The 23,929-nt window shown below is 38.9% G+C and overlaps 1 protein-coding gene across 1 annotated transcript in view; it reads left to right on the top strand.

The window, feature by feature from the left end:
* casz1 (castor zinc finger 1) overlaps window positions 1–23,929 on the top strand; it is a 168,347-nt gene that overhangs the window by 31,943 nt on the left and 112,475 nt on the right. The window lies entirely within an intron of this gene.

Genomic DNA, 23,929 nt, shown 5'->3' with positions numbered 1-23,929 from the left:
CTTTGCAAACTAATATTTATGGTAAATTTAAAAATAGATGTATTTTGTTGCACATATTTGTAAAACAATACATTTCAAATTGGGGCTGGATTGGTTTCATGTCACTGAGACATCAACCTTAGCAATTTGTAATTGAACTCTACAAAAAAAAACATTTCACACGTTTGTCATTAATTTTTTTGTTTGTTTTATTCCGTGGGAAACAAATTATTGGATAATTGACTCCACTCACAAAACACAGAATATGTCATGCAATGTGCAGTTATTGGTGTCTCTGCTCCATGTTGAAGTTGCACCTCTGTTTCTTGGAGCAACTTAATTGTCTCAAACATGAACGCAAGCGGCACGCTCGAGTCATGATACCCCAAGGCATAGATTAATTAAGCTATGAAAACCCATGAGCAGAGAGCATTCAGCAGGTGCCTGTTTGCCTTGGTATGGGACTTGTTTTTGGCAGTGGTGCAGCGGCTCATTATAAATCTATAATTAAGTTACAATTTTATTTGCTTTTTTAAAGCATATTGTCATAGGGGATCGAGATGGCTTCAACTCTGTTACTGCTAAGTGCACTCTTGGCTATATCGCTTTTGTATCCTCTATTCTTCCTAAGGAATTATACTTTGAAAAATATGTGGATTAGAGGCTGAGAGTGATACTGTGTGTGCCACTCACTGATTGGTATCCTGTGCCTCCTACAGGTGTTCATGTTTTTAACTATTGAGGTGTATATCGTGATTCTTAAAATCTCTTGATTTGCTCCTAATCCAAAATAAGATGATTTGCCCGCCTCCCTTCCTCCTTCCCTCTGTATCTCAGCACAAAAACAAACATGGTTCTCTCCTGCTGGCTGAAGGGATGGTCCTCAGAACCCCCACAGTTCAGCTCATCCCATGTTGGGTTGTGTTGGCAGCGCTAAGTGAATGCGATGAAGCGGCTCTCTCAGGCCAACATCTGTTATTCGGAGTCACCTGCCAGCAAAGAGGGAGGGTGAGATGCACCGCAGGGGCCTGAAGGCGGGATGAGCAGGGCTGTGTTAGAGAATCCCCGTGTCTGCAGGGTGGTCAGACTGAATGAGAGTCACCACCACAGCGGTGATGTTTGCCAAGAGCTTGCTCGAGCTAACAATGTAGCCTGTGGAGGGGCAGACTAGGCAGGAAATTGAGGTTAACAACATTGTTACATATTAAACAGTACTTGGCTGCGTGTATAGGATGTGAAAAAGTAAATCCTTGAATAGTCAAACACGCTATTTAGAAATGAGATTTGTAAAACGATCACAATATTTGTGGTTATTTGTAGATATGCTGTTTTAAAAAATGAGCTCATATTTTAGATTGTTCAGTGCTGCAGTGCACACAGTGTGGAGTTTTTAGCTTTGAGATCTTTGGTTTATTTAATTATAACTAATTATTATCTCCATGAAACAATCTGCAATTGGTCAAATTAACAGTAAATAGAAAAGTTACAAATTATGGCTCATATTTGAAGTACCTCTGATTGGTCCCAGTAGAGTACTGAAACTTGTTTAATTTAAACAATACACTTGAGTCTGAATAATAATAATAATAATAATAATAATAATAACAATAATAATAATAATAATAATAATAATACATTTCCAAACTCTCTTCAACTGAAGTGACTAGTCAGCAATTGTGATGACTATGAGTGCTTTCACAGGTGGTAATTGTACTTTACAGTACAGGTCTCCGCTCTAGTTTTCACAGCTCAATCCTTACTCGTGAATCTCGCCGCTTTCCTTTACTCTTTCCCCCACTGTGCTTTTCCCAGGGGAGAGACGCCTTCTACGTGTTGTAATAAGGGTAGCTGATATAATGAAGGTCATTGTAATCAGAGCTAATGTGCCAAGGAGTCAAGACACTGTAGCTTTATTTGCCAGCAAGGCCCGGCATTTGGTACCCATGGGGATCAGGCTGATAGTGTTATCTTTGCTAACCTGACTCTAATACAGGCCTTGCTCCGCTGTTTATGTCAGTGTCGGAGCTGAACTTTTCCCAGTGATCCCCTCCATGTGTGGATGGGCATGGATTGGGCTCTACTCTGCTCCATCCTGGTTAAATCCCATCCCAAGGTGTCTGGCTTCTCTCAGTTCATATACTGCATTTAGAGAGCAGTGCTTCCTCTCTCTCACTGTCTGACTTGGAAAACAGACTGGGCTCACACAGGCTTTTGTGGAATGTACTTGACATGGAAACATTACATTTGTGCCTGCTGAGGACCGGCTCGTAAGAGATGACCTCTAAATCTAATCCTGTCCCTCAGGAAATGCAAATGTCCTCAGCTCAAATTTGATTTGTTTTTGTCTGTGCAGGACATGGCAGTTTGTTTACAACTGTTATCCAACACAGTGTAGAAAATAGAATTACCCTCTCACTGTTCAAGTTGTAGTTTACATCCATATCTGATGCCACAGTGCAGCTGACCTTTGACCCTTTTGCTATAACATATAATCACCCCTGAAAAATGTAGTCCGATGAGACATTTCTGTGAACTTGTGTCCTTGTTCACATAAAATGATTGAGCTATTGCCACAAACATGTTTTTTAAGGACAAAGTGACCTTTGACCTTTTAGCACCAAAATGTAGTGAGTCCAAGTGAACGTTTGTACCAGATTTGAAAAAAATCCCTCTATGCCTTCCTGAGATCTCATATTCAGAAGAATGGGATGACGTGAGCTCCCAATGACCTTGACTTTTGGCTTAATGATTTGGGAACAGGTGAACGTTTTTGTCAAAGTTGAAGAAATTCCCTCTAGATGTTCCTGATATACACATTCACGAGCATCGCACTGACAGGACAGACAATCGGACAAAAACACAATGCCCTTGGCCACAGCGTTTGCTGGCACAGAGACAAAGACCTTGCTCACCTTAGTGTTGAAATATTCTAGTCTTGTATACATTTTCCCTAAATGTTACCATTGAAATTCAGTTTTCTTAGCTAATCAATCGGCAATGCTTAGATATCCAACAGACCAAGTTTGATTTGATAATTTGTAAAATTGTTTGATAAAATTGTTAAACGTGTTTGGATATGAACACACGGCTATTGTCAAAAGTTGAAATGTCAGTTCTGCAGTTTCACAACATTTTTCCTCCTTGGTCTGATGTCGGATATGTGACTGGATATTTCTCAGGAAACCCACAGTCCGTAAAATCATAAACAAAACCCGTCTGAATTGGGGATCCTCCGCAGAGCTCGAAGGTTGATTTCCATTTCTCTTATTTTTTTTATCCTTGCCTTTTAAATTTGGTGCTTTTTGTAAGAAACATCAAAGACCTTTTTTCCTATTCATCGGAGCACCTCCAGGAAAAAAAAGGCTATCCATATCTAACCCCATGCAAGTCCCCTGATCCCATCATTCAAACTTCCAAGCCGCTCTTTGTGGCTTCCTGGAGGACCACGGTGAAATGATCTCTTTTGTTTCGCATCATTAGTTCCATCTGTTGTGCGAGCAGGCCTGTCTGTTCCGGAGCATGGCAACGTGATGGTCGCCAGGGGCGATTGGAGACTCGTCCCGGTGGCTTGTGGCTCAACCTCCGCCACCACCATTGCCTCGTCCGTGATCTCCATGACACTATCACGCTCGCTTGACTGTTTTTACTTATTTATTCATACATTTGGGGAAATATAAGCCCAGGTGTTCTTCGAAAGCTTGGATACTTTTAATTTAGTTGCTTTCTGGGGGAATTAATTTATTGTTGTGCTGTTACATTTAACTTTATGCAGCAACGTTGATACTCTATAGTGGAAGCGCACACTTTGGTTGTGACAGTAAAGCAATATATACTTTGCTAACAACAGTTAGAAAATCTCTTTAAAGTCATTGTATGCAATTAAATACAAATCACCCAACTTATCAGTCTCACATGTCCACCCTGTTTCCAAAACAAGCTTTAATAGGTCAGATTTGTGTGCTTATTTTCCTGCTCGGGAGTAAATGATGCTCCAAACAGATGTAGCATTTTCTCACAACAAGGAAATATTTTATTCATGATTTACATGAATGATAAATCTTCAGAAAGTCTTAGCGCTGATGGGCATACACAATTTAACATCTGTCTTCCTCAGAATAATTAATCGCATACCAGAACACTTGGGACTCAGTGTTGGATTTTTCCTCCCACTTTACTTGGTCTAATTACTTCTTTAAAAGCAACGCATTCTCCAAAGAAGACTGGAATGATAAACATAGCAGCCATACGCGCCGTAAAAGAACAATTCCGGGAAGATACAGGGAAATCTTGCTCTTCTAAGGACTGTTTTTTAAACTCTCCATACCTAAGACAGGGAAATGTGGCCTTACCGTCTAATTACAATTCGTAATTCTCAAATGAATATTTCCATAATGTCTCCCAGGTGAATTGCTCATATCACCCTAGTGTGAATGTACAGCGCAAGGGCATCTGTGTGCATGTCAATGCAGAGATCACCAGATAATTTTCTCTGAAGATGGAGCCATCAAAGGTCATGGCCATCCAAATGACCTAACCTTGCAATGTAACACCTGGGTGTAAAAGTGGACTCATCCTATCTACTAGGATGGGTGTAATGTACCTCTAATGTATAAAGTGCGGAAATAAAATAAGAGTTATAGGTTGGTGCGCGAGCTTCAGTGTGGGCTAGAGAATACAGTAACTCTATAGGCTGATATAGCTGTGTTGGTATCACCCGAGGTGACAGGCTATTGCCAAAGTGCTGTATTTGTTGGAACCGTTATGAAATAAAGTCTGAGAAAAAGGGCAATATTCAGTTTGAATTGATTCCTGGAAAACTCCAGAAGTGAATATGCTTTCATTCTGATAGTATTACTATGGACAAAATGTGTTGTGTCAGTTTCACCTCGCCATTACTTTGCTCCATTAAGCCAAAACCAACTGATTTTATTTTTGCCCAGTCTATTTTCTGTGATAAAATGAAAATCTGAAAGCTTTATTAAGTCTGAGTGACACCTAAAGCTGAGAGCCAACAGGAAAATAAGTCATGTGGGATCTAGTTTCAGTTCATTTTTGCTCAATTCCCATCTCCTGATCAAATACTGCACTTTCCAGTAGGGCCTTAATGGGAGTGTCAAGTTCACAAAGGCCCTCTCTCTTCCTCTGACTCCATTACCTGATAACAGCACTGGTTTTGGCACTTATTTGCACAGTGCAGTTAAGCTTGGCTTGTGCCTTGCACATTGTAGCAGGTTGTAATTGAAGCTGTTTTGACACCATTTTATTAATTTTTTACAAATTTTCCCTGCATATATTTCCAAGTTACCATGGCCACTAACCCATCTCACTTTCTTTTAAGTACTCTGACTACTTGCTCTGCTCTTTTTTAGTGAAGCTTTTGAATGCTGCTCCTCTTTAAGCCAAACAAACATGACCACTGATGTCTTGGGTTCAGGGCCTTTCAAACAACCTTTCAATAAAACAAGCTCAGCTGTGAGACATACAGGATCTCTCATGCTGGGCAGCCCCGCTGAAAATACCCTCCCTCCTGTTTCAAAGCCATCAGCTTTTGGTTCCCCCAGGAGAGCCAGCATTATCCTGCAGGGTTTATTTAAACTTGTTGGGAAGGTCTTGCCTTTTTTCATACAGTAGATTATGTGACATTTAGGAGAACCCCACCACATATGAAACAGATTTTATTCAGCTTATTGATCCAAATTTTAGGACTATAGGCGCCAATTTCCTGTGAAAGGTAAATGGTGGCAGATTTTTGATGTGGGTCGGGTGGCGCTGGGTGTGCCACGCCTACAGCTCATCTGCCTGTGGCATGAGCATAGGATGATGGATGCTGAGATGCCTGGGAAGCATGCTGTGCTTGCCAGACTTTTAGCACTTTGTGAGTGACAGTAACCCGAAAGGTGAGAGGAGGAGCAAGAAGGGAAGGAAGGAGAACGACAAATGAGGACAGATGACAAAGGCATCCTTTACAGCTCAATGCTGCGGTTCCTGACTTGTTTTTGTTGACCTTTTCTCTTCTTTCCCATCTCTATCTACAGTAGAAGATATGCCACTTAAATAAATGTCATTTGACCATCATGGTTTTCAGTGTCACACGTTGACATGTGGTATTTTGATAGAATTCAATCATTTGCGTGGATAAGAGTATCCGCTCTGGCTGCAATGTTGCATTACCTTATATAAAATACATTGAGCTGTATTTTACTCAATGTAGGTACTTGCATTGCATCCTTTTTTTAATCACTCCTCCTTAACTGCCTCTTAAATCACCAAACTGGTCAGTCTCAGTGTGTTACTTTTTTGTACCATCTTAGGAGGACAACTATTCTTTGGCTGAGACATTATTGGACCATTAAACCGCCGCCCCTCCCACTCTATGGCACTTTCAGTTCTGTATAAAGGCATCGGGAATTACTTCCGCGGGGTGGGGGTTGCAAAAAGACTGCAGGAAAGGCTACTTATTCTCTTAATGATGTCTTGTCCTTTTAAAAGTCGTCTTCTTCGTTCACAAATGGATGACTACGGCAGAGGAGCACCCCAGGGACTGAGGTCATCCCAACCTCCTTGTCCCAGCACAGGAAGTTACTTTCTTTGAAATGAGGCAGGACAGTTTGTGTTAAAAAATGAATTTGTTGACTTCGGGTGTAGGGAGTGTCGTGCCACATACCACATAGTAATTATTGCGGTGGTGGATTAGTTGGCAGGTATTTATGATTAGGTTGCTGCCCACTAATAGCTATAAACATAATATGTATGTTTTTGAATCAGTATGTTAAATGTCAAAGCCCAATCTTTAAAGCCCATTCCTTGTAAATAGCTGTGTTGATTGATTTCATACATTACAACTCGGCACTGTTAGTTTCATTAAATTATTATCAATATAGTGTCATTGAATTGTGAAAGAAGTTAGGATTTTTTCTAATGGGAGTGTACGAAAAGATAATCCATCCACTGGAAAGCTCGGCCATTAAACTATCAACACCCATTCATTATGGTTAGTGTCGTTGTTGCAAATTGTGGTCAAACAAATTAAAAAAAATTGTTTTTTACTCATTTAATATATAATACTTCATATGAAAATTTCAAAACATTTGTATTTTTTGACTTCAGTGAATCAGTTTTTTACGAAAAAAATATCTATGAACAAATGACTATCTGTACTCATTATTTTATTTAACTGGAACATTTGAAAGGCTGAACGTTTGAAGGGATTACTTGATCTTTTATATATTCTAAACTACTTTTTTTTTCTTGGGCGTTTGTTTTTGAAATATACTTTTCCTATTTGAAGGGGGTGTTATTTAATTCTGATTGTACTTGTCTGTAACATTGGAAAATTATATGAAATTATTAAAAATAGAAGTACATTTCTGTGACTTTTCCAAGTAAACTGAATATGCTTGAAAGGACCCCGTGAATTCAGGAATCGAAGCGCTGGCACAGAGGTTTAAATTAACACGGTAGATTTACTGTATATGGCAGTTTTTCTTTTTCAATCCAAGAACCTTTGGGCCGCTTACACGCTCACATCAAGCGGGTGAGGTGTAGTCAGTGATATACATGACATGCGTCTCTAAGGACCCTCTGATTTGTATAATATCCTTCAGACAAGGTCATAGCGGTGCCTACATCTTTGAAGATAGAGGAAAGAGAACATGTTCCCCCTTCATTGTGCCTGTGGAATAGAACAAACGTGAGATCACGGTGTCGAGGGGCTTCCACTCTTCAAAGTTGATATGAATCAGACATGAAACGATTTAGATAAAGTGATAGTTATCTTGATTCCTGGCGCCGTCCGTTGAATAGACAGTGTAACGCACAGGGAAGCTGAATAGCCGTGTTTTAGTGTGAAATCCTGGGGAAACGTATCCATCTGGTGTATGAATAATTTAGATGGCTCAAGTTGGTTCCTGTTGCTGTTGTGTTTGCGCTCAGCTTTCTCTCTCAGCTCAGCACCCCCACCATCACCCTCCCTCCTTGACATCACTCCTGAGGCTTGTTTGTGATGCTTAAAGGGAAGTTGGGCCACATGAGAAATCGTGGGGAGGAGAGACTCACTTTCTCTCTCCGCTGTGCTGTTTCCCTTCTTCTCTCTTTCTTAGACCTACAAAAACCTCAGATTAACAGTTCAACACTCTGATACACACAGACATGTTGCATGTGAAAAATACACTCCAGATAAATAGAAGCTCTAGATGTGCCATTTACTACACCTTTTGCATATTTGAAATCGGAAAGGCTTAGATTTCAATAATTAAAATCTGATCTTTAGTGTGCACTGAGCATTGTGTTAATAAGATTAGGTGTGACTGAAAATAGACTTCTTCATGACACTTATAAATGCATAATAGAGCATTTAACAGAGATGCATCAGAGTTAGTGAAAGTTCTTCTCATATGAAACAGTTTAAAATTTCTTTAAAGCTCCGGATTGGCCTTGAACACCACAAGCAAACACACTCCGACACTTACACATACAATCATCGCACACTTCCAGTTGCTCACACTTACATATACAAATGTACAGTATGCCAAATGTGCACATGTGCTTGAAAAACAACAAAACACATGTTCTGGCAAAAATGTGCAAAAGTGTTTACGGACAGATAACGCACAAACATGCAAATCCACTAATATGCCAGGCCAGCTCTACTAATCCAGTCCCTGTCTTTAAGGGAGCCAGTCAGGATAAGGGGGGGGGGGGGGGTATTGAGGAGTAGGAGGAGGGAAAGACAGAGAGAGAAAGAAATGGAGAGAGAGACGGAGGGAGGGAGGAGGAGGGGGATGTGACAGGCCCTTGGAATCTCAACCTCTCTCTCCTGGCGCCCGCACTAATCAACCCCTGTAATTTATGCAGAAAATATGATTTATATTTAATTTCACTACACTTGCATTGTTAATTTGAGATGTAATTAACGCGTCGCCACGGCAACTAATTTCTCAATGCTGTAAATTATCACCGCCTTTTCATCAAAATTCAGTTACTTTGGCTCCTGTGTGCCGTGTTGTGATGCAATTAGGTTACCAGGGCAACCCCAAAGTGTTAATTTTCTTTTGTTATATTTCAGCAAGGCAGAAGTTTTTATACCACAAGTCATATTCACTTTTTTGGTGAACAAAGTACTTGATTTTTTTTTTTTCATCTTACTTGAGTAAAACGGGGGAACAGTGGTGTTAAATGGTGCTTGTGGAACATGCTGCTCGTGAACACAAGTATACAGCACTGCATGCTGCTCTTCACAACACTTGTTAGACTGTTGTGAAGTGAACTGAGTGATTCTTTGCAAGTAGAGGTGTTTCAAAGTTGTCCTTTGAGAAAGGGCATGTTTGTCAAAGGGAATCTATATAAATGAGAAATGTGTTCATTGTTCAAATTTAAGAGAGCTCGGTCTGTCTCCCACCCACAGCCCCCCTTTCTTCTCTCTCAGTTTCTGTCTCATCCATACAAACATGCTCACACACACCACAGCACATTTTCAGTACTTGCACTCCTTTTATTCCCCCAACAGTGACTGTGAAATGACTCAATATTTTAATCAACTGTATCTAATTTGCACTCCAGCAGAAGATAGGGCCACATGTGTGCTGTTGTTGCTTTGGCTGGCAATGAGTATGCCCACCGGATGGCTCTGAGCCGCCCTGGATTGCCACGCTTGGCAGTCTCTGTGGCCCACTCGGCGCGTCCGTCTCCAATCCATCCCCCCTTAGCTAGTCTTCAGTGGAAATATCAGGTCATTGGCTGCTAAGCTGTGGTTAACTGCAAAGGTAATTAAATTTGTAAGCAGGCTTTTTGAATCTTTTTAGCCTCTTTGGTAATACCGGTAGGGATTACAGCGTTTTTGAAGCACAGCTCTATTTTGGCGCCCTGGCAGAAAGGGGCCAAGTCCCAGTGACCAGACAAGGTTCACAACGGCCAGAGCCATGAGTGCCAGAGTCAAAACCATGACGTCTTCTTTACTGTGGTAATATGCAGGGAGAAATGTAGAGAACATTGCTTGTTATTATAGAGAGTCTGGCGCTACTGCATTAATGTGTATGTGTATTTTTTCGAAAGTAGTAAAAATAAGTTTTGACTACTTTGATGCCCACTAGCACCCTAAAAAGAAATCTGTAGCCTCACAAAAAAAAAAACACAAGCAGAAATGGATGTGTTGACCACACATTCATGTTTGCTTGTGTTTTTTTTGTGGTTTTTTTCCCCCCTCTGGTTCTTTACTTATTTGTTGCACAGGGAGCTAAAGTGTGAATTTTCCTTTTCCATATGGTGATATTGTCCCTACTGACTTCAAACAACAGTTTGACATTATTTGCAAAGACAGCACATAATGAGACAATTCAGTGTATGCTCTCTGTAGAGGGGGACCTTGGGGAAAGGCCCAGCAGATGCACTCTTTACCCTGTGCAAAAGGAGGAATACTGGTTCCTGTGTAGATTACCTGGCAGCTATTTGATTGTTACTGAAATCTTCAGTGCTTTGATCCCTCCCTGTCTGATCTTTTAACCATAGATTAACTCCACCTTAGTTTAAAACAAGCTTGCACTTGTCTTATCCATCACACCTATGATGAATACCACACATTATGTAGAAACTCTAAAATATATCATGTATTTCATCATCTCCAAAATAGTATTGTGGAACATATTGTGCATTATTCCAACTGTCTCTTGTGGGTAACATGAAGAGCAAAACTGTAAAATGCTACAACAAAGTTAGCAACTTTAATATTTTTCTTAGACAGAAAGCAGCGAACAAAGTCATGTGTCCACTGATTACAGACTCTTTAAATAACAATCAGAAGTCACAATGAGGCTGAACTGCCTAATCAAAAGCAGTTTAATAGGACATCTAACCTGTCTGGTATGTCTGGCAAGTCTTGCTTGATTAGAACAAAATATTCTTGCTATTGTCCTGGAGGATACAAAGTACAAATGTGAGGAAAGGTCATCAAGGAAGTTTTTATGTAACTCGCTCTGTAAAAACACGAAGTTGATTAGACTTGTTTATTTATTCAGGTCCAAAAGAGTATTTGCTTTTGTCGCATTTATTCCCATTTTGCCAGCACAAGGGGCCCTGGAAGACGAGTTACCAAGGAACACAAAATTTTAATTAGTGTATTTTAATCATTCAGGCTTTTCAAGCTAATCCACAGACCCCTGAGAATTCCCAAGATGCAGCTCTGTGCTGCTTTACCATTTATTGTTGAGTCTATTATAATTACTGTTAGCAGGTGGGGGCAGGGAGACGTTTATTATGTTTTTCCATCTTTATTATAATTACTAGAAAAAATGAAAGGATGCTGTTTCATTAAGTTTAGAGATGATGCCATTTTCCCCCTGTTTTCCCCTCAATCTCCTTCCTGCCTTTGTTTCATAAAGCTATTGTACTGGCTTTCATTCCAGGGCTTTCATACGTTGCACAGCTTTATGAGAAAAAAAACAACAAAAAGAAATAGATCTTTTATTAAGAACAGAAGAGGGGGAAGATGGTCTTAAAGAACTTAATTTCTGAGACCGTTTTCCGCTTTCTTTTTTTTTTTTCAATTGCGAGCAGTGCTCTGAGAATGAAGCTGACACATCCTCTGAAACACAAATGTTTAATAGAGTTGGACTGGGATCAGAACAGAAATGCAGAAAGTAGAGTATGTTTGCCTCTCTTTCACACTTGTCAGTAATGAAAGATAAGAGGACTGCAGTAAATCTTTAAGCCCCAATGCTTTTGGTGCTCTGCAGGGATTTTAGCATCTTCCAGAAATATTTTATGTTTGTCTGTTTGTTTGTTTAAGTACTATTTTGCCACTCCCTCCTCCTCTTAAGTCCCAAATGTGTGCCAGTTGTGTATCTAAAACAATCAGGCAGCTGAAGTTGTGAATCAAACAAACTGGAGTTTTTTTTCCCAATTAAAGTCCTTTTTGTATCCCTACTTGTGATGCTTCTTGGAAGAGTATATAGACAACCAACTTTTAGCACAGTGCTCTTGCTGTTTAAATGAGACTCAGTTTAAAAGTTAATGCGTCTTTTGTGTACGATGGAGAAAAACATAGCAGCAGTTTCTGTGGACAGCATATGGGTTGACTAGTTGATCAGAGCTTATAGTATGGTCGTGCTGGAGTCAACTGCATCTCGTTAAACTTAACACTTGCCATGATTTCAGTGACTGTCAACGGCACCATTTGGGTAATGCATTTCATCAATTCTCTTAAGTCAGCAGATTTGGAGCTGTCACTTGGCTCGAAATTAGTATATTTTTTAATATGATTCAGCTTTTTGTCTGTAAATGGATGCTATGTTGTAAGTCTGCATTCATAAACATCTGAAAGGTAAAATTCAGGTGTAGATTATGAAAATTAAATAGTTGAACGGTCATGAAAGTCATTCTTTTACAAACCGTCAGCTTATAAAAACCAAAGTTAGAGCAACAATATTTTCGTTATTTATTTATTACCCAGCTGCAGTGGTGTGACATTAGAGTGTGTGATATTTCCACAGGAGCTAAACTTGTCAAGTCATGACAGCAGAGTCTTTACTCTGAAGAGGAAGATTCACTGAAGAGATAAACACTGGACCATACTTTGTCAAGGACTGGTGGACTGTTTGCATGCGCAGCGTTACATTTAATGCTTGAGTGGTTGTACTTGATATGAGGTTTTTAAGATTCACACCCATTACACCTGCTTTAGTAAAACAAAATTGAGTTTTTTATGCAACATCTTAAACATTTAATGAGTGGGTTCTCTGAAATCTGGCTTGTTGAATCAATTCTTTCTATTCACAACAAATTACTATAGATTAATAATGTATGATGAATAATATCTGATATAATATGAAAGACATATCTTGCTAATAACTATATGGACGTTCAATCTGTGCTGATGGTTGATTAAAAAGTATTACTTTAACCTCTCCTTTGCTACTTACTTTGAAAGAGAAATCTACTGTATGTTCTACTTCACAGAAAAGCTGTTTTACAGGTCTTAGAGTACATAACCAGAATGTCTTGCGTGTGATGCTCTCATTGACAAACCCTCAGATCAGGCCAGTTTATGTAGTCACCATTTGTATGTGGTTGTGACATAATTGCACTGCCTTGCCAAGTAAAAGCAAAAGTGTATGTTTTATTAAGACATGGGCGTACTGTATGTCCCATTACAATATACTAGTTGGAGACTGTAGAAAACAAAAGGACAAATCTTACAAAATATGTCATAGTGAGTGTTAGTGGCTACTGTATTCTAGGTACCTTTAGCAGTCATAAATCAGAAAATTAAATTAGATTTCTCTTTTGGCTTGTCTTTCCATTTGGCAAAATTGTAATAGTTTGAAGTCGTTTGTTGTTGCTCAATGGATCAATACTTAGGCAGTTTTATGTCTCCAACAAAAACAGCCAGGTAAACCTTGTATGCAACTCTGTGATTTAGTTGAAGTTGGTGGGAAATTAGAGCACATGTACATCTAGTCTGCACTATCTGTTACTTTCAAGCAGCTGTTGTTTCTATTAACTAGCTAAGCAATGTTTCCGCTGGTGGCTACCCACTAGCCAGTTGTAAAGCAATGGTACTACCTGGCTGGGAGTCACAACCTGAAAGCAGCACTATTTTCAGGAGCTTGAGCCTCTGCTTGTCTTTGCTACGTTTTCTCAGTGGTGCACTCTGATCCTGTACACATTGACACAAAGGGCTGAGTATAGAACTTTGATACTTTTATGGCACAGACTGAATTGCTATAGTACCATTTAGCATTGAAAAATACTTTGTCATCCAGCACTAAATATCCATGCCCAGGCTCATCCACATCAACAGATTTTCTTTTTAAATCGCATAACTTTTGCTCTATACAAAGGAGTCAATTTTATCAGCATCAGTGAGCCAATACAACGTTTCCCATACATAGGCTTTACTTGGGCGACTCAACCAGGTAGGTAAAATCTACCCAGTTTTTCAATTTAGGGAAATCTTAGATTAGAATGCCTTATTTCACTATTTTCAAACACAATTTTAGGCCACATACCTGTCTGTAAATGTGGACTGGAGGCATATTTGTGCGCAGCCAGCTGGCTAGCATTTACCAATAGCATGTGAGGCATTTAAGGAGCACTGGTTAATTGTGGTGTCTAGAGTGCGTTTGCATGTGATGTGTCTACGTTGGTAAATTGCAGCTCAGAAACATAATTTGGGTTAAACTCTCCCCCTCTTAACTGCACGAAAACTCAAGATTTGTACCAAAGAAAATTGTATTACTGGTATCAAGAAGTTTTGAATGATACTCTACTGTACTGATTTTGACAAACATGCCATGAATTGTGAAGTAAGCCATAAAGTTTATTTGGCGTGTATGCAAGCGTCAGTGGTTCTGATTTGTAGAAATACCTCAACGTGTCAAGAAGACATTTTTGGCCAAGAAACCTGTCTAAGCCAACTCCACAGTTCATTGACTCTTTGGACTATCACAGCTGGCCAGAGTGAAACAGAAAACTTTGGCAAGCGTTGTGGGTGAGTGTAGACCTGCCACTCTTTAATTAATACAGTATACTTTAAAAAGTGTCCTCTTAGAGCAGATTTACATTTAGAATCATTTTATTATGAAATGCATCCATTCAGGTGCCAAGCAAATCTGTTATTCTTGAAGTTTCATACTGCAGTTGAAAGTTATTGTTTTGACCTTTACACCTTTTAAATTTGCCTCTTGGACTTGAAACTGTTCTCTCTCACTATCTGAAATTCTTTAAGCTTCCACTGTGTATTTAGCACCACATCATTGCTCTATTCTGGGATGTTTTTGAGGGCAGAAAGAGGGGGAGTAAGTGGTAATCTCAAGAGGATATTTTTCATGTTTTCATGAAAAATTCCACATCTTCTTATGAGGTAGCTTTCAGAAAAAAATGAGATATATTTCAGGACAGGTCCTTGGAAAAAATAATTAATAGACCTTTGAAGTGTGAAAGGGCAACCTAATGTAATTATAGAGTCTTTGTGAAGTGTCAGGATTTTGGAATTACAAAATCACTGGATTGGCAGTAGTAATTATGTTGGGTGAAAGAGACATTCTCTCATACCTTTGTTGATCCAGTCTATCAACGGCCCAATCTTTCTCGTCTGATTCAGAGTTCCTAGTTTTGTATGCTAGTCGTTCACAAAGGACTTTGGAGTTTTCAAAGAATTTAAATTATGTAATGTTTGTCTTAAAACTAAATTACATTGAATGATATATCTTAATAAGCGAGTACTTAACCTCTCATTACGTAATGGCAAACAGCTTCTGATGGAGGTATATGCATTCTATAATTGCCTGTTTCATTTGACATAATACAGATACATTTTTCTTGTCCTGTAAGTGTCTTTTCTTTTGTTTAAATTGGCAAGTTTTTAGGCTGTGATTTTGTAGGATTATATAAAATCTCTAGCTATGCCACAGTTACTAATTTGATTTGAAGTTGGACCAAAAATATTTTTGATCGTTTCTGAATATTAAACTGTGGCCTTTTTGGTTTCACATCTGGAAAGCATCACTGCAAATAAAAAACAACAACACTTGAAACATCACAAAAGTTCGGTTTGGAAGAAGCTACTGTGCCCATAAAAATTATGAAAATTCCTGTTGAACTATGCAAAGATTCATAATAGTTCCATATCTGACAATTTCTCAAACACAAGATGTTAACAGATGCATTACAGCAAGCTGCAGTGAAAAGGGGCAATCTAACTGTATCAGAGGTCATCATAAAGTTACACGGCTCTTTTCCAGGTTCTAGAAGACATTAGTAAGTATAGACATCACAGCAGAGAATAAATGCTGTGTCTGTGGTACAGTTACAGGACGGTCTTTATTGGACCCCTCACTAGCATGGCCTTGATAAGCTTTGTGGAATAATAATGAGTGCATCTGTTCTTCACAGACAGACAGCCAGGTGATGTTTTAGGTTTTTTGTATAATAGTAGGGCAAGTGATTCCATTAGCATCCATGATGGGTCCCTTGGGGTTATTGAGGACTGAAAACCTGTATACTGGTTCTTCCTTCTCCATCCTTCTTTTTAAATAAGCTTGATGTCTGTTTCACCATGATGCAACGCAGAGGCTCTTTACCTAGTCTGATCCGAAGGTCCATGTGCTCAGTTTGAGTGAGACAGGCTAACCAGGCCTGATAAAAGTGGCATTAAACCATCAGACTTCTCCCCTCACACAGCACCAACATCCACATCGTACAAATTACTGCTCAATTTGGCTGCAATCATGCTCTTAACATGGAGCTGGTTTGGAGAGGAGCTTTTCTAATTATGGGCAATCTGTAAAAGATTGTTGTTGTGATTACAGCACAGACATATGCCCTAGTGCAGAGTACATACAGACTAGACACCGGTAGGCTAAAAGCCTAAAAGAGACCATGGCTATCTGAAGGTCTTTTGTTGATAGAAGTATGATCATTCTTATTAATCATATAACTGTAGCTAGAACTCAACAATGGACTTTTCCAAATATGTAATATAAACCTATAGTGCAGCACTTTTACATACGACTGAATGTCTTTTACATTCAAGCTCTTCCCAAAAGAGTTAAAACAGCGCTGATGACCACTACCAGATAAATCTCTCTGTAAATCTGTTGTCTGGTGTGACATTCTTACACCGGCTGGATGAATGCAAACTGGCCTTGCTCTATGGGCAGAGCATGTGCACCAGAGACTTTCCCCGCTGAACTGTCTTACTTCCAGTTTAGACCTGTGCTAACTTGACTGGGGTTAAAATAGTTCAATCATGCGGCTCATCTATATTTTCCAAATATTATCGGACCGAATGGATCCATTTATTTTTTTGTGGGCATTGTGACACCTTTTATTTAATTTACCTCGTTGTCAAAAGTGTTTTTGTAATTATCCTCAATGGTAGAAAGGGGAGACAAAAGTTCTTCATTGCAGGTCTGAATTAAAGAAAAACTCATGACTTACACTGTGTTTAATAAAATACATATGTAGAATGAAGCTACTTAACATGCCATGCAAAAATAGATGTTATTTGGCTTTGATGGTATCGGGTTAATAAGGTATGGAAAATAGCAGAGTATGACCTATATCAACAAGAACATTGGTTCATTTTGGTATTAACCCGCACAGAGAAACTGATGTATTGTGGTGCTCAAATTGTGCTGCCAGTGGTCCCTTCATGCTAGGGAAACAAGACAAATTTCACGTCAGCCTGAATATTTCTTGAGATCTGGATTGAAAAAGTGAAATCTAGACAATTACAGGTGCATAACATGATGCATTAGTTTTAAATGAAGAGAGTACCAGTATAACTATGGCCTTCTGCAGAGAGTGTTGCATTGTGGGTTGTTTGCAGCCTTAATGTTGTTAGGCTAAGTGCTGTTTCCTTTTGTATTGCGTGTTTCGGCATCAGTCGGTCCTTAAAAGCCTTAAAAGTGATTCCTTACCTGAGTTTAACCCGCATAAGTTTCTGCAGGCTCTTGTAACGTGGTTTGTTGCTGTGCAGGACATAAACTCATGCCACCTAAAAACGAGTTCACAACTTACCCTTATGTCTTTAGCTACTCCGGAAATGAACCACAGCAAATCTGTCAAATAGCTAAGCTCAAAAAACAATCTGAAAATGATGCCAGAAAAATGATTCAGCTTGATCCTATTTGTAAAGACCTGTTTTTATATCTTGTTCAGCCAAAACTTAAACAACACTAAAGGAATTTTGCACTAAGAACAGCATTTAACTTTTTTCAAAGTGCTACACATAATATTAGTCAAAAGCATTAAATCCTGGTACAAAAACCTGGTATTAGACAGCACTGTAGGCAGGGCTAGGTACTGGACTTCAATACTTTCATGGCACAGACTGAATTGCCTTGATACTACTTCGTATGAAAAATATCCTTTTTATTTGGTACCAAATTTCAATACCTCTGCTAAATCCACACTAATGTTTTGTTTTTTTAACGCAAAACTTTTAATATGTTTACGAAGTAGTAAATCTAATCCACACCAGTGAGCCATATCATCTACCATATGTAAACTCTACTCAGGCGAGCACAAATAGATACAACGTAAGCAAATCTTACATTAGAACACCTTATTTGGCCCTTTTCAAATTTGTTTTTTGGCCAAGTAACTGTGAGTTGCGTGAGCTACAGTAACTGGAGGCTTTTTGTAAAGCCAGCCAGCATCTACTAATAGCATGTGAGACGATTAGGCAAATTGTACTGTCTAGTGATAGCTTCCATGTGAGGGAAAACAGAAAACAACCTGGATTACACTCCCTAAAACCAATAAAACCAAAGATTTGTAAACTTTTAAACAACACCCAGCCCTAACTATAATGCCATACATGTATGACAAGGATTTCTCCTTTTAAAATTCGTTTTATTTTAAATGTTTTAAATATTATTACTTTACTGTGCTATATTGTCTAAAACTGTGTAATGTTGGTAAGAAATTAAGGGGTGAACAAACAGATACCCCCTAAGCCTACACAATATGATACTGGGTGCGATGATTAAACAAATTGCCTCTCTGCACTCATATTAAGTAGATGGTAGAGACCAGATCAAGAAATCATAATTAAAGATATACAGGGTACAACCAGGGTGTCCAGTCTGGTAGTCATTATAGTCAAGAAATGAAGCACTGTAAGAAACTCCCTTTTTCTACTGCATAGCTTTTCTGTGGCTGACTGTCTGTATTGGGGTGTTCAGTTGCCACTTCAGGTTTAGTGCTCTCCTTAACAGTGTTTTAGTGAGCCACCACTACAGCTTTCAAAAAAGACTTTGGTTCCATCTCGCCTTCGAAAAACTCCCCATCCACCCAAACCGCCACACGTGCCCTTTTCCTGTCTCCTTTTATTACACAGCCATGATCCTCTTACGAAGGCTTCCTCTCCAGTGGAATACCATATGTTTCTAGTTAAGACCAATTTCTTTTTCTCATCATTCAAGACAAGCATTTGCCAAGCCAAAAGCATTGAGAAAGCCCCACTTCTGCCATTATTATTTTTTTTTCCCGCCTGACATGTCTCAGAATATTTCAAATCGCTGAGGTTTTAAATTAATTTACAGCCACAACAAAAAAGATCAGCATTTTAATGGCATTGTAAGTAATTTTAAGTTAATTCAGTAACCTTTGAAATAGAGTTCAGGCAGCCACTAAATTGTGGTTGCTGTTGACGAACATAGAGGTCATACAGAGGGTTCCAGCTTATTCATCAAAGGATTAGTGGGATATCATTTTTGAATTGCCATTTTTTTATCCAATGGCACTCAAAATGTGTAACTGAAACAGTGCGGAGGACTGAAAAAAAAAACAATTCATAATTTGGTTTAAATTAGTTATGTAGCTTAAACTTCTTTGTGCTCTGCCATACCATTTTTGAAAAGCAACAGTTGTGTTGTGAATTAAACAAATATCTTTTTGAAATCACAAAAGGTGTCTTTATGGACGTTTATGTTAATTCCAGTGTCTATCAGAAGCTGTACATTGAATTTTGTGTTAACTATAGCAGCGACACAAAATCTCATGAAATCCTCTGGCATATAATGTACTGTTTTGTTTCTATAGGGAGAAGTCATCCAGATACACTGCTGAGCATTTAAAAAAGGAATGCAGCTTATCATTAATAAGTGAGAACAATATACATTACTCAAACTATACTTTTTTAACTCCCACAACCCCAGCTGGTTCATTATGTAGAGTTTATAAATCCTTTTTCACCCATTATTGCTTCACAACCAACAAACCAGAAATAAGTGGCTTCCTTCGTAATGCATTCAACAATATAAGAGTATGGCTGTGGTGTCAACTCCTTTTTAGTCTGAATTTTCCCACCACATTAGATGTAAGCTGTTATAGGGCCCAAAGGAGTTCAGTAGTCTATTTTCCAATGATGTTGTCAGCCATGTGGCTTACACCCCTGAGAGGTGAAGGTAATCAGCCTTTTCATCTCCAGAGGAGGGGCAGTGTTGAGGTCCTGGCTGACTCCATATTTTCCTCAGTGTCTGAGCAAAGCGTCACTCTTTCTGGTCTGAATCTTTTATACTTGGGTGGATCCATAACCATGCTTTAGCATATCAGTGTTGATTAGGAAAAATGCTTTTATAAATATATGCGTGTGTGTTATGATGCTTACCACTCAGAGAGTGGATTGCCATCTTTAGTTCTATCAAGATTAATTACACATTTTTGACCTTTTTCATTCAACCAAAGCTGAAAAACAAACTGAAGGATGGGTCTTTGAAGTTTGTCATTTGGTTTGGTTAAGACTAAATTCAGCTTGAATAAATGGGCCACTGGTACTTTGGAGCAATTACTTCTCAATATATCCTTTTAACATAATATACAGTATATAAATATGTCAACATCTTGCTGCTGTAATCTATTTTAGCACCAAAATATTGAAGAATTGAGGCTCTAATTTATATCATGAATGCTATGAATGTGTTTATGTTCTATGAAAGTGAATGAACGAGAATCAGCACTTAGGCATAAGATCAAAAACCCAGTTTTAAGAGAAAGATCAAGACCCTGAATTCCCTCATTAACGAGCAAATTTCATCTAAACCTTTGAAATCACTTTTCTTCTGAGAGCACATCCACGTTCGCATTTCCTTTGTGTAGGTGTTGAAACAATTGCTCTCTTCTGTGCACCTCCCTAAAATAGCAGACGTACAAGGCTTGTAAGAAAATTAGTCAATTTAATTTCCTTGAGTAATGAAAATGTCATGCACCATTTAATAAAACTGCAAGAAAAAAGTCTGCGTGTCACACGTTGGAGATAGCTAGGCCCCCATGGATTTGAAACTTTGACAGTTGCCCCTTTTGATGTTTTCTCTGAGTTTTGTTTCTTTTTTCTTGATGTGATTTCAAATTAATCTCAACAGCTTGGATGTAAATATGAAAATGAGACTTGTTTGGTCTCCCCCTGACAACCCAGAGCACTGCTGGCTGAGGTAACCGATATCTCTTTCCCCTTTAAACTGCAAATTATTTTACGTTTATGAGTTTGTCTCATCTTCAAGGTCAAAAATGTAATTTTTGCTCTTTCAAAGGGTTATAACCTTAAAAGAGAACCTCAATCCTTGCTGATTAATGAGAGACTCCTGCATTTGATGTTTCAACGGTGACATTTTAAACTTTAAATATTTTATATGCATACCTATGAAAAAAAATGAAGATATGCATTCATGTGGAATAAACGCTATTGCAGAGAAGAAAGGCTGGGCTGGGTATCATTTTAATAGAACTGTTAGAGTGCAATGGTTTTTCTTGGTGATTTTTATTTGAGGTTTTTATGTGTGCGCAAGCTGATTTAAAGGCACACTAAATCATTGGGGATGGGGAGTAGTGGATTATGCATTTAATCAAGGAGTAGGCCTTGGGAGAGTGGCTGGCCGAGTCACTAGGGCATCAGTGAGGGGTTGGCTCAAACATGGTGCCTATCCTCTTTGTTCCTCGCCGTAATGGGCCATTTTTACATCATTTGTAAGGAAAAAAAATGATTGAGCATGTGCCTCTGCTCCAGCTGGGTTCCTGCTGATCACTGGAGTTGTGCGACTACTGCATGCATTTCGTAAAAAGTAACAATTATTAGGTATGTGTGCTGAAAGTCACTTCGACATGATATGCATGAGCAGCTCTTGCAGTAGAAGTTTAGCTTTTTTCATAGCATATTATTGTTTCTGATTATTTTACATATGTTCCACTTTGTGCAGTCATTTGCTTTACTATAAATGTTTTCACAGTTACACCACAAAAAGACTTGATGTACTGTACAATAGACCGGATAGCAAACACATGGTCCTGCTTTGTTGGTAGGTATGTTTGCAGATGTTCTGTCAACACGTACAGTTGCATACGAATAGTCTACAGACATGGGATGACATCCCGATATTATGCCGAAGCGTGTAATACACCTGTCAGTCCACTAAAGGACCATGTTAGAGTAACAGTTTGCCTCGACTGTGCGTAAAGAGTAAAGTGTATCAGGGTTCAGCTACCAAAAACCATGTGGTTAGGTTTAGGTAAAAACTATTGCTTATGTGTTAGGCACCAAAACTACTTGGTTAGGGTTTCTTAAACATGGTTTTGGTTAAAATACTTAATTTTTTACATCAGTGAAATTACATACATCATGTAAGTTACCTAACCTACGATATTTAAGTTAAATCCGTTATGTTATATGCGGAATTTACTTTCGTTACTTTAAAAAATTCCGTGTCCCTTCCTCAAAAACTCAAAAATTGGTGTCTGGTCACAGATATTCTCTGTTATATATCAACTGAAATCTACTACATTTTTATATCAGAGGCTCTGTCCAACACCTTGAGCAAAGTGGTGCCAAGCACATTGCGAGTGTCTTTGCTAGGGATGGGGCACAAATTTAGAATATTCAAATAGTCGTTTTAATCTCTAAAATCGATCTACTGCACGTTCTTCGATCTATTGTTCTTTCTTATTTCTCTTTTTTTTTTTTTTACCGGTGCCTACTTATAATGCGTTACTCCTGTCAGAACGTGGCGGTAATGCAACTAAAAGCTGCCTGCCAATTGCTTGCCTGGTGCATTAAATATCATCGGCAAAAGAATAACACGCTGCTTTCAGCGGTCCGGTGAAAATTTGTTTTGCATGAAATGCCCATCCCTAGTCTTTGCTAGTTTCAGATCGATGAAGTTGTCATTTCCCCGTCCAGCGCCCAGGTTGTTTAAATATGTGTGTGCGTTTGGTCTTAAAATGAGGTTTGATTTTGCGCATTGTTGTCGCGTTATTACCTTGAGGCAGTGGTTTGTGATTGTGCAATTGACAAACATAGCCCTACTCTTAAGTCAATATTTCTTGCTATTTGGATTCAAAAAGTGCAATCATGAATACATAACCTGATACAGTATATTGTTTTAAAATGGAGAAAGCACCAGTGGAACTTCAGTGTGTCCATGGGTGTGCTGGTCGTAGACTGAGGAGTAGTCCGGCACATAGTTGGCGCATTGCTATCTTGACTCAGCGGACAGCAATTCATTTCCTTTGCAGAGAAGCGGTGCTACTACTATTTGGAAAATCTGCCATTGTAGTGGCCCACCTGGCACCTGGCCCTTAGAGGGAATGGGAGACACACCTATGATTTATTTGGACACTAATGACCATGTCTTTGTACTATGCTTATTTTACATTCATTTTATCCACCGTTAAACTCGCAAAAGTGGATATAGACACGTCCTGTATGCACTTGCTCAAGGTGCTTTAGACCGTGTGCTTAGGTTGATAAAATATAGCTTGAGGTGTTGTTCGCTCTGTTGGCCGTTGTATGTTGGCTCTTGATGATTTTAGCTTGTGATCAGAAAATGCAAACAAAATTTTAATGTGACTTTTGTGGTGGGTATGTCTTGAGTTTTTGCAGACTATACTTATACAGGATATATAGCATAGCGGTTTTATGCAATATAAATCCACATGCATTGGGGCTGGCAGAACCACTGTAACTGTTACTGTGCAAATGATAATCTGTCAATGGGTCCACTTTGCCATTTGTAAAGATACTGGTTTTAATTGCACAAATATAATTATGAATTTGGAAGCCATCCAGATGGCATCAAAGACTTTAGTATCAAGTGACCAAGATTTTGGTGTGTAATTCTAATTTTCTTGATTGAGATTTTCTTTTTGTACTCTTCTCTTGTCAAACCAACTCCGGAAACAGAAAGCTTTACAAACTGCACCGTAGAGTTTCCACAAATCTGAATTGTTTGTCTTGGTTGTGTCATTAGCCTTATCACAGCTCCCGCAGTGTTCCCCCATGAAATTGAAATACCCTGTCAGTAGTTCCGTTTTTAGACATGGACTGGCTCTGGACATCATCTGAAACGTTTCCATCCAGTGATACTGTGTATTTTGTATGAGGGGTGTAGGCATGTTTAAACCGTGTTGAAAAGCAGGATTTTTGGCCGTCTGCAGTTACTTATTTAATATAAGTGTCCTG

The sequence above is a fragment of the Embiotoca jacksoni genome, unplaced genomic scaffold (genome assembly GCF_022577435.1).
Source record: "Embiotoca jacksoni isolate LCO1_2020_lvr unplaced genomic scaffold, fEmbJac1.0.p SCAF_9, whole genome shotgun sequence".
Lineage (NCBI taxonomy): Eukaryota > Metazoa > Chordata > Actinopteri > Embiotocidae > Embiotoca > Embiotoca jacksoni.
The sequence above is the reverse complement of the archived record's forward strand: the minus strand, read 5'-3'. Positions and strand labels throughout refer to the sequence as shown.